Raw genomic sequence first — 11,281 nt, 5'->3', positions numbered from 1 at the left:
AATGGTAGATGGAGAGATGGACACAATGGGACATCCCCAGCAGGAACATGAGACATTGCGGAGCATGTCAGTGTTCAATGAGGTTTCATCATGTTGTCGGGTTCCTCAGGTTATTTACCAGGAAATCACACAACTACACTGACACATAGGTGCACTGGTACTGGAAAAGTCTTTTAAAGGCATCATGTAGTTGAGTGTAATTAAATGAGACAGTGTGAACTATACAACTGCACAACGAAACGGGGGTCGAATGTGCTCCAAGGTTAATGGGACAATGGTACAGAGCAGGTGAGCGTGATACAATCTTTTACATTACAGATTATTACAGATAATATTAAAAATTGAAATAAAAAACATCATACCTTGCTGTTTTGGATGGGTGGTTGGAGTCTCATGCATGCTCTCAGGTGATGTTTGTGGGTAATTTCATTTGATAGATATATTCATGGGCCGCTCTCTTTCTGGGATCGAACCGAATTTAATAGAAAGTTAAAACCATAACATTCCCAAGTCCAGACCAGGAGGCAGAGCTACTGTTTTCCTTTGTGCCCCAGTCAGAGCAGCCTGCCCAGAATAGCATAGAAGCCATGTCTATAGAAACTGTGTCTGTCTCCTGACCACCTAAATCCAGTCAATCTATTAAACCAAAAGTAAAAAGAAGAGGAACCTAAAACGAGAATTGAAATTAAAACTACCATCAAATCGGATCAATCGGATCATGTTTACATTTTGATAAAAATTAGAATATTAGATCACTATCATCAAAATCCCTATTAATTAATGATCTGATAACTGACCATCTTATTGATTTATTTTGTATCACTGCAACCCGACTGCAGCAGGATGAGTATGTCAGTATAAATGAATCTACACCCCCTACTCATGTTTATTTTCATATGAGTCGTACCATCAGTCGAGGGGAGGGGTGGCTGCACGTTTGCATGTTGTAACCATTCCTGTGTGGGTTCCCTCCCACCGTCCAAAGACATGCATGTTTGGGTTAATTGTGACTCTGAATTGCCAATGTACTGTTTGTCTTTGTGTGTTGTCCCTGTGATGGACTGGCAACCTGGCCAGGGCGTACCCCGCCGTCGCCTGGAACGCTGACTGTGATTGGCTCCAGCACCCCCCGCAACCTGATGTGAAATGAAATGAAAAAGCGATAGAAGATGGATGGATTTACAGTGGGTACAGAAAGTAGTCAGACCTCCTTACATTTTTCACTCTTTGTTACATTGCAGCCATTTGCAACACACAGAGCACCCCATTTTGATGGAAAAACACAGCAGACACAGTAGACATTTTTGCAAATTTATTAAAGAACAAAAACCAAAATATCACATAGCCATAAATATTCAGACCCTTTGCTGTGACACTCATATATTTAAGTCAGGTGTTGTCCATTTTTTCTGGTCATCCTTGAGATGGTTCTACATATTCACTGGAGTCCAGCTGTGTTAAACTGATTGGATTCTTATATTCAATTTGCTTTTCCCAGCATGTGAATGAACTCACTCACTGTTTCAATCCCAACCTTGATCTGGTGTTAACATATGGCATTGAAATTGACCAGTTAATAATATTTCCCCACAACCCTCTTCTCTACTACCACTATTTTGATTTTATAACAAATACCTGTAAAGCATCTGGGAAAAATTTGAGCTATAGCAGATGTTTATCTGAAAATATTGTGGCCAAATTTAAGGAAACTATTTTATCGTCATTTGCTAGACTGCAATGCCTAAATTCGACAGAGGACTTCTCCCCTACACAGATTGATGACATTGTCAATAGCACTATGGCCTCACTGTGTTAAAATCTTGATTCTGGGGCTCCTCTGAAAAAATAACTAATAAAACATAAGAGGCTGGCACCTTGGTATAGCTCCTAAGTTTGTGCCTTTCAGCAAATGTCACAAAATTGGAAATTAATTGGTAAACCAGTAATGTAGATGAATTTTACTTAGCCTGGACAGAAATCTTAAAAACGTTGAACTCTTTGCAGTGCCAGAACTTCCTTCTTTTCAGGATTGATAGAAGAACACAAGAACAATCCCAGGTTTCTCTTCAGCAGTGTAGCCAGGCTGACAGAGAGTCAAAGCTCAGCTGAACCACTGATTCCTTTAGGTTGGCATGGATGATTTTAATGGGTTTTTATACGAATAAAATTATAACAATCAGAGATAAAATTCACCAGCCTTTACCTACATTTGGCATTTGTCCACTATCAAATGCAATATCTTCTGAATGACATTTAGAGCTGATACCTACCAGGCTATTTAAAAATGTTATCCCACTCTCACATGCACATTCTGATTTTATCAATTTGAGTTCATCTCTAGATAATGTACCACAGCCTTTCAAGATTTCTGTTATTAAACCTGAAAACCCTAATCTTAATCCAGATATTTTGGCTAATTATAGACCCATTTCTAACCTCCCTTTCATTTCTAAAATTCTTGAAAAAGCAGTTGAAAAACAATTATGTGCACATACATAGGAATGGCATCATAGCACAGAAAGAGCACTGGTTACCAAAGGTTACCAATGACATTCTAATTGCTTCAGACAATGCTTTGGCCTCCATACTTGCCCTGTTAGATACACAGTGGACAGGTTGCCAGTCCATTGCAGGCCAACACATAGAGACAGACAGAGATGAACAACCATTCACACTGTGTCTGTGAAGGTTCTCAGTCATCCAGGTCATCTTAGTCATGGAGTCTTAGGAGGATGCAACTGAACTTTTTTATCTTGTTTCTAGACATTCTGCCTCTCATACAAAAGGCTTCTTCAGTTAGTAGTAGTAAAAAGTCAGGTTCTTGTAGGGGACAGCTCAGGACTGGCAGTCCTCTTCAGTCACTGTTCTCCAGTTGTAGTGGGTCTGGGCTGGAGGAGGGGGTGGGGAAAGAGGTTACCAAGTTCACCATTATTACACCATTAGTTCACGATCACCGCTCACCAAACTCAGAAATTTCACTTCTTTTTTTGTCTGTTAGTTTTGCCTTTTTTTCTTTTCTAATTTTTCTTGTATATATTAAAAATGATAAAAAGAATAAAAGTACTATAAAGAGAGTTGGCCTATAATTTAAAAAGACTGGTTAAAAAAGTCATAGAAATAAGTCAAATAAATAGTTATAATAAAAACCCTAAACCCTAAAATACATTGTGTGTGATCTCAGTATTTGACTAGGACAGACAGGGGGGAGCAAGTGAAGGATGGTTTTCAGCCCTGTAAATGTATTATTCTCAAGAACAGCAATCCTTTCTTGTAGGGTCATGAGGCCAGAGAGTTGGTGGGTGTATTTATTGCTTGTGTATTTAAGCAGTCTGTAGCACATTTTGCTGGCAGTCGTCTGGATTACCTGGAGTTTTGATAGTTGTGCAGTCCCTGTGCTGCACCAGGCAGGCACTCCATATTCAAATAGTGGTCTAATGTATGACTGATACACCCTTACAGCTGTCTCAGGGTTTGCTCCACCACCTTTTCTGCATAGGACTTTAAGGTGGTTCAGTCTCCGCCTTGCTTCTTTTTCACTTTCACCTATGCGTTCTGACCACTGCATGTTCTCCTGGAATGCCACTCCAAGAAACTTTGCTGTTGGTTTGATCTGGAGACTTTGTCTGTATAGTTTGAGATTTATATTTTTATTTTTGTGTGAATGTTTTGAGACACATTGTGTTTTTGAGGGATTTAGTTTGACCCTCCACATATTGGCCCAGGTTTCCATCTCTGAAATGCTTCTCTGAAGTTCTTTGGCAGCATATTGAAAATTTTTTTTGTTGATGTCCAATAGCAAAGGTCATCATCAAACTGGGAAACTTGACTTTGTCCTCTGGGTGGGTAATAGATGTCACTGAAATATATTAAAAATAACATGGGACTGAGGGCTGAGCCTTGGTGTATGCTGGCTTCTGGGGTGAACCTGCTAGCGGATGATGCTGCCACTCTCACCACAATCTCTCTCTGGGTTAAAAAAAACTTTTTAAAAGCACCACCATTTGCAAAGGGTATAGACGTCTGCAAGAATAGTTAAAAACTCGACTGATGTTTCTTTAATGAGCCTGTTGTCCACTGTGTCTTCTCCAGGGGCTTTCACTTTGAGCTTCTTGAAGTGCTCCTGGAGTTCAGTTATTGTGACTGCTTTGATTAGTGGATGATTGATTTCAAAATTTTTAATGGGTAAGTGAGTGGGTAGACAGATCTGGCGCTCCACTATTTCCTTCCACTCTGGGTCAAAAAAGGGGTCATCTGGACACAAATGTACATTTTGAAGGTGGTCTTTAAAAACATTTGCCTTTTCTATTTCTTCATCAATCATTTGGCCATAATGTGTTAAAACTGTGATTCTTGACTAATTTTTCTTTCCATTAAGCTGACTGATTTTCTGCCAGAATGTTTTGGGGTTTACGTCATTGCTTAAAACCCTATAAAATTTGTTCCATGTCATTTCGCGTTCCTTCCTGATTGCTTTCCGTATTTGTGTTTGTAGTTGGTTAACTTTTTGTTTGCTCTCAGGAGACCTTGTTTTCTTGAATTCTCTTCGTAGTCTTCTTTTCATTTTAATAAGACGTATCAGAGAAAGTGGGAGAGTGTTTCGTGTTATGTCCACAGAATTTTCTCTGGCAATGAGGAGTATCTGTCCAAGCAAGGTACATCTTTGATACATGGCAGAAGGTTCTGGATCACATGGAGGAAGTTGGAGACTTTGGTTGGTTTGGTTCAGTTCTGAGGGTTACCCAGGTATTTAACCCAGAGCCGGTGAGGACAGTCACCAAAAATGAGGACATAGGTGAAAACAACCAGCCTTGGGAGGGGTCCTCTGATATAGACTGCCTACAGAAACTGGAAAAGGACCATATAATTAATCGTCCCACCTATTACCATCTGTACCCTGGACGGGATCTTGGCCTCCCCAAGATCCACAAGGAAGGACTGCCAATTAGGGCCACTGTCAGTAGCATCAACACCATACCACGTCCAAAACTCCATAGATTTTACAGACAAGGTACAAAGCCTCACTCTTGCATAAGAATAAGCCATGGTCTCCTTTGGTATCACTTCTCTTTTTGCATGCATATCCACGAGTGAGGCAGTAGAGACTGTTAGAAAACAGTGCAAACACAGCCCTCTACACACCAGAACTAAATTCAACCCTGATCAAATTTATACTGTTCTGCACCTCTGCCTTTCCACAATATACATCAAATACAATGATGTTTTTCACAGACAGAAAAACAGACTCTCCGTAGAGTCTCTGCTCCAAACTGACCAACTTGTCAGGCCAGGACTCAGATGCAGAGGCTTTGTAAGACACAGACTTTATTCTTGGCAGCAATGATCTCAGACCCAAGTGAAAAAAGGAAACGGCTATGAAACATTAACCTAAAAGGGATGTCACAAGGAAAAAAAGGGGGAAAACAAAAAACACTCCGTAGGGAGGAAAAACCTGACTAATAAAACAAGAGAAACTCACTCACGCTACTAAGCGGAGGATCAAGGTAATTCTATGAAAACGTTATTAAAATTCAAAATCACTCTTAACGAGGAAAACACAAAAGCTATGAACATTAATCTATCCAAAGAATTTACAAACAAAAAGTCACTCATGCAGAGGAAAGAATAAAAGGCTATGGGGAAAAAGGGCTAACTCTGGTATAGAAATTACAAACAAAAATTCACTCAGTCGAGGACCAAACGCTTACACAAAGAAACGAGGGCTGTGGCATGGACGTCGCGCTGGTGTGAGACATGAATCGACGACACACTGGCACAAGACAAGGGGAAGACAGACTATTTGAACTGTGGGGGAAAATGGGGAACAGGTGGAGACAATTGTTAATCATGAGGGCACACAGGAGACATGAGGAATGGCAAGTGTTCTGAAACGAGAGGAGAGTTAGGCATTTCAAAATAAAACAGGAAATGACGAGACACAGTAAGCCCAGACAAGACAACCTCACCATGGTGTGACACAAGTGGGGCTTAACACCACTCTGTGCAACTGGACCGTGGATTTTCTAACTAATCGCACACAGAGCATCAGAGTGGACAATAATACTTCCTCCACTCTTGTCTTCAACACAAGGGCCCCCCAGGGCTGTGTGCTGAGCCCCCTGCTCTACAGTCTGTTCACCCATGACTGCTCTGCCTCTCCCTCCTCCAACCTCATTGTCAAGTTCGCTGACGACACCATAGTTCTCAAACTGATTACTAATGATGATGAAATGGATTATTGGGATGAGGTGCAACAGCTTGTGTCATGGTGTGACAACAATAACCTGGCCTTGAACATCAAAAAGATCAAGGGAATCCTTGTGGACTTTGGCAGGAATGGACTTAAAAACCACAGACCTCTCTCGCAGAACATCCTGCGTGACCGCCACCATCCTGCTCATCATTTGTTCCATCTGCTGCCCTCTGGTAGAAGGTACAAGGCCATACAGGCCCGAACAACAAGATTCTCCAATAGCCTGTATCCTCAGGCTACTGAACACTGCTGCCCCTCTCTGTCCCCCTCCCACGGACAATAACCACATCCACTAACAATAGTATGAACTGGACTTTGCATTGCTGTACTATGTCAATATCTCCATGTATCTGCTATGATGTTGCACGGATGCCATAATCGGCAAAATGTTTACAGTGGGTTATTATGGGGTCATTAATGGAGATTCTGGGGTTTAAGCACCTGTGGCACTGTTAATACTCTAAACTTAATTTTGTTGTACTCTGTGACAATGACAGCAAATTCCTGAATCTCTTGAACAACCCTCATCGAAAAAATTCAGGAAGAAGAAACAGTGGAAAGGCTGCAGGACTACGTTGAGTGCTAACACCGACTCGTCATGAGGAAGACCAGCAATGCAGCGACTCCATCTTCCAAAAGAAGCTGACCATCTGTTATGTTTTGAGTTTCTCTGTCATGGTTTGAGTTTTGGTCTAGTTTGTGTTTCACTGTTGGGGTTTGAGTTCTGTCTAGTGTGCTCGGTTTGTGTTGTCACTTCCTGTTTTATTTTGTTGTGTGGCCGTTGCTTTACTTCTTGGTTGTTCTCTCCTGTTTCTCCTCTTTCTGTTTAGTCCGTGTCAGATCATTTTCGCTTGTCACTGGTGATGTTGTCTCTCTGGTGTCCATCTTTTATTTAATTGAGCCATTCATTCTAGATTTGATCAATCTGACTTTATTTCTGGGTTATGTACCTCAGGCACTAAAATCACTGAGAAAGCTGTATAGCAAAATAACTACATGACCATCTGGATGGGAAAAGTTTGTTTGAAGAGTTTCAATCAGGATTTAGAGCCCATCATAGCTCAGAAACAGCGCTGGTGAAAGTCTCCAATGACATTCGAATGGCTTCAGACAATGGATCAGCCTCCAATCTTCTTCTAGATCTCAGTGCTGCATTCGACACCATAGATCATAATATTTTACTACAGATACTGGAACATGAAATTGGAATTAAAGGAACTGCACTAAGGTGGTTCAAATCCTACTTATCACATAGACATCAGTTTGTTCACGTTAACAACAACTCCTCCTCATGTACTGTAGTCAGTCATGGAGTCCCGCATGGGTTCGGTACTTGGACCAATCCTCTTTACACTTTATCTGCTTCCTCTAGGCAACATTATCAGGAAACACAGCATCAACTTCCACTGCTATGCAGACGATACTCAGCTGTACCTATCAATGAAGCCAAATGAAGTCACTCAGACAGTCAGACTGCAGGCATGTCTTGAAGACATAAAAGTCTGGATGACTGCAAATTTTTTACTTCTCAACTCTGACAAAACAGAAGTTATTGTACTCAGCCCTAAGCACCTCAGAAAAATACTATCTAATCATCTCATCAGTCTGGACGGCATCACTTTGGCTTTCAGCTCCACTGTAAGAAACTGGAGTAATTCTTGACCAGGAGACGTCCTTTGTCCCTCACATTAAACAAGTTAGTCGGGCAGCTTTCTTCCACTTGAGAAACATTAGGAAAATCAGAAACATCCTTTCTCAGGATGATGCAGAAAAACTAGTCCATGCATTTGTAACTTCTAGGCTGGACTACTGTAACTCATTGCTATGGATGTCCAAACAAATCTCTAAAAGCCCTCAGTTAATTCAGAACGCTGCTGGACAAATATTAAGAGGAACTAGGAAAAGAGATCATATCTCTCCTGTGTTAGCTGCTCTTCATTGGCTGCCAGTAAAATATAGAGTAGAATTCAAAATCCTTCTTTTACATATAAAGCTCTTAATGGCCAAGCTCTATCTCAGAGAGCTCATAGTTCCTTACTGTCCTAGCAGGCCACTCCGCTCTCTAGATGGAGGTTTACTTGTGGTTCCTAGAGTCTCCAAGAGTAAATCTGGAGGCAGATTGTTCAGTTATCAGGCTCCTCTTCTATGGAACCAACTTCCAGTATCGGTCTGGGCGGCAGACTCTTTTTCAAGACCAGGCTTAAAACTTTCCTGTATGACAGAGCTTATAGTTAAAAAGTTAAAGTCCTCTACTCTTACGCTATGCTGCATCTCCCTCCCTCCCTCTCCCTCTCTCCTTCCCTCCCCCCTGCATGTGCTGATAAGAACCATGCTTCCCCGTTTCTTCCAATTCTAAGCATTTGTACTGCATTTACTAACCATGTTCTACTAACCAAGTCTCTGTCTCTCCCAGTTTCTCTCCTCTCTCTTCCTGTCCTCATCCTGTAGGTGGTGACTCATCACCATCCCATGTTCCTGCAACACCTGCTGGTCCCATATTTCATGAATACTACAGCTCAACTCCATGAACTTCATGCAGCAACATGTTCCTGCGTACACCCCCCCACCCAATGCCTATCTCACTCTCTCTCTCGCTCTCTCTCTCCCACTCTCAACCCAACCGGTCGAGGCAGATGGCCGCCCCCCCCCCCCCTCCTCTCTCTCTTGTCCTCATCCTGCAGGTGATGAATCATCACTACCCTATGTTCCTGCAACGCCTGCTGCTCCCACATCTTCATGAACTCCATACAATTTCTCTCTCTCTCTCTCTCCGCCGCCCCACCACCAAGCCTGGTTCTGAGGTTTCTGCCTCTTAGAGGAAGTTTTTCCTTGCCACTGTTGCCAAAGTGCTTGCTCATTGGGGGATCTGTTGGATCTCTTCAAATAAATTTATAAAGAGTTTGGTCTAGACCTGCTCTATATATAAAGTGCCTTGATGTAACTTTGTTATGATTTGGCGCTATACAAATAAATCTGATTTGATTTGATTTGAAATGCGCATGTGCTTGTGCAGTGATTGTTTTGAACTCACAAAATAAGAATTACTTCATATTTGAAAAAAAAGTGTGTAGAAAAATAAATCGATTTATTAATTTATAAAAAAAAACCCAAACATTTAATTTAAGCTTTTGTTTTGTTTTTATTTCTCCAAAATGACACAGTTAAAATGCTTAATACTGAGTGAGGGAGTAGTCAGGAGGGTCCTAAGGTCACCTGTACCAACCATTGTGAGAACTTATGTGCCTAAGTGTTGTTACTGCACATTAAAAATTGTATTTTAGTCATTACAATGAATGTGTGAGCTTGACTGATTGCCTTTGTATTACCAACGTCTTATTTTGAATACCGGAAGTAATCTCGCTCGGTATTGAATTAACATAAGTTCCATGACACGGACACACTGAAAATGTTGGTACGGCTGGTTTGACTCCGCAAAGACAAATGTCGACTCACTTGACCGCAGTCTTCTTCAACAGCTTCTTCACAGCACTTATAGATGGTATCTATCCCACAAGTGGACAGAAACAGTAGGGCAGTTTGTAAACACAATCATCCGATATAATAAAGCAGTATATGAGTGATTTTGGTCTTTGCAGAGCTTGGCGGTCACGTCACCCCACGCTGAAGGAATACACCTACTACTCACCAGTCCACCACTCTTATTCCCATTTAGACCACTATTTAATTAGTAATTCAATTGTGAAGGATGTCTTTGACACCAAGATCCACCAAAGCGAATGTCAGAATCCTTCACAGAGTAAAACTGTTTCAGCACAACAAGGCACCAGGAGCATTCATACTGCCTGCCACCTGATGAACAGAAGAGGTTAAAAAAAAAAAAAAAAAAGAAAGAGAGGATCATTAATCAGTTACCCCAGCTAAGATAATCAACTCACCTGGCACTGCTCCTGCAGAGCCAGTCCTGCCCTGCCTCCCTCTCCTGCAGCTGACACCCAAGCCCCACCCACCTCCACATACCCCCACCGCCTGACTCAGGCCTTAGGTGTGTGCAGGAACGGCTCTCCACAGATGATTTGTTTTACCTTCTCAAATGCCAGCTGAAACTGCTCCATCAACTGGACAGGATTTGAGCCCCGTTTACAGGTGAAGTCAGTCAAGGGGCCTGCCAGGTCCGCAAAGATCGAGATGAACCTCCAGTAATAACCAGCCAGCTCAAAGAACCACCTCACTTCCTTTTTGGTCTCAGGCCTCGGTAGGCTGCAATCGCTGCGGTTTTATCCACTTGGGGCCGCGACTGTCCACCGCCCAAGTAGTACCTCAGATTTCGTACCTCTCTCCGTCCAAGCCCCACTTGCCTCTGTAACTCCAGTACCGCCATCACGTTCACATGGAGTGGAGAAAGCCGTTTGAAACTGTGAGACATCATTCACCTTACAATAATCCACCAAATAGATCCATCATTCTTCAGCACAAGAACAATTGGGCTACTTCAGGCACTGTGGGATTCTTCTGTGACACCCATCACCAGCATGGCCTTTAATTCTTTCTAAACCATTTTCCTTTTGTGTTCATGTAACCAATAGGGCTGTGAAGACACAGTCACACCCGGGTGAGTTTCGACATGGTGCTGTATGAGGTTAGTGCGCCCCGACAAAGGAGAGAACACATCTGCTTTCTGATGGTGAGAGATGGTTATCACAAGGGAGCGACGCTGCTTGAGTGGATTTTCGTTAAAGTATTTTCTGACAGCTTCTTGGAAACAACAACTGGGTTACTTCTTCTGTTTGAGTGTCACGACTCACTTGATAGTCTGTCACTGATCAATGAGAAGTGGGGATATGACTGTGCTATCTCAGGGTGCACCAAATGACCATTAATTTTTATCAATTGGTCAAAAGCAAAGTGTGAAGTATCATCTTGAGATTATTCAAGTGGAAAATCTTCCATGTAGGACAGTATGGGACCCTGTGGTATCTCAGTCTCACTTTCAGCTCATGCTGAACCTCCCTGAGCCTCTCCTTATTACCCTCCTTGAATGCCAGTTTTTTCTGGTTAAGAAGCTGCTTGATG

Source organism: Echeneis naucrates, chromosome 16 (genome assembly GCF_900963305.1).
Source record: "Echeneis naucrates chromosome 16, fEcheNa1.1, whole genome shotgun sequence".
NCBI lineage: Eukaryota > Metazoa > Chordata > Actinopteri > Carangiformes > Echeneidae > Echeneis > Echeneis naucrates.
Note: the sequence above shows the minus strand (reverse complement) of the source record.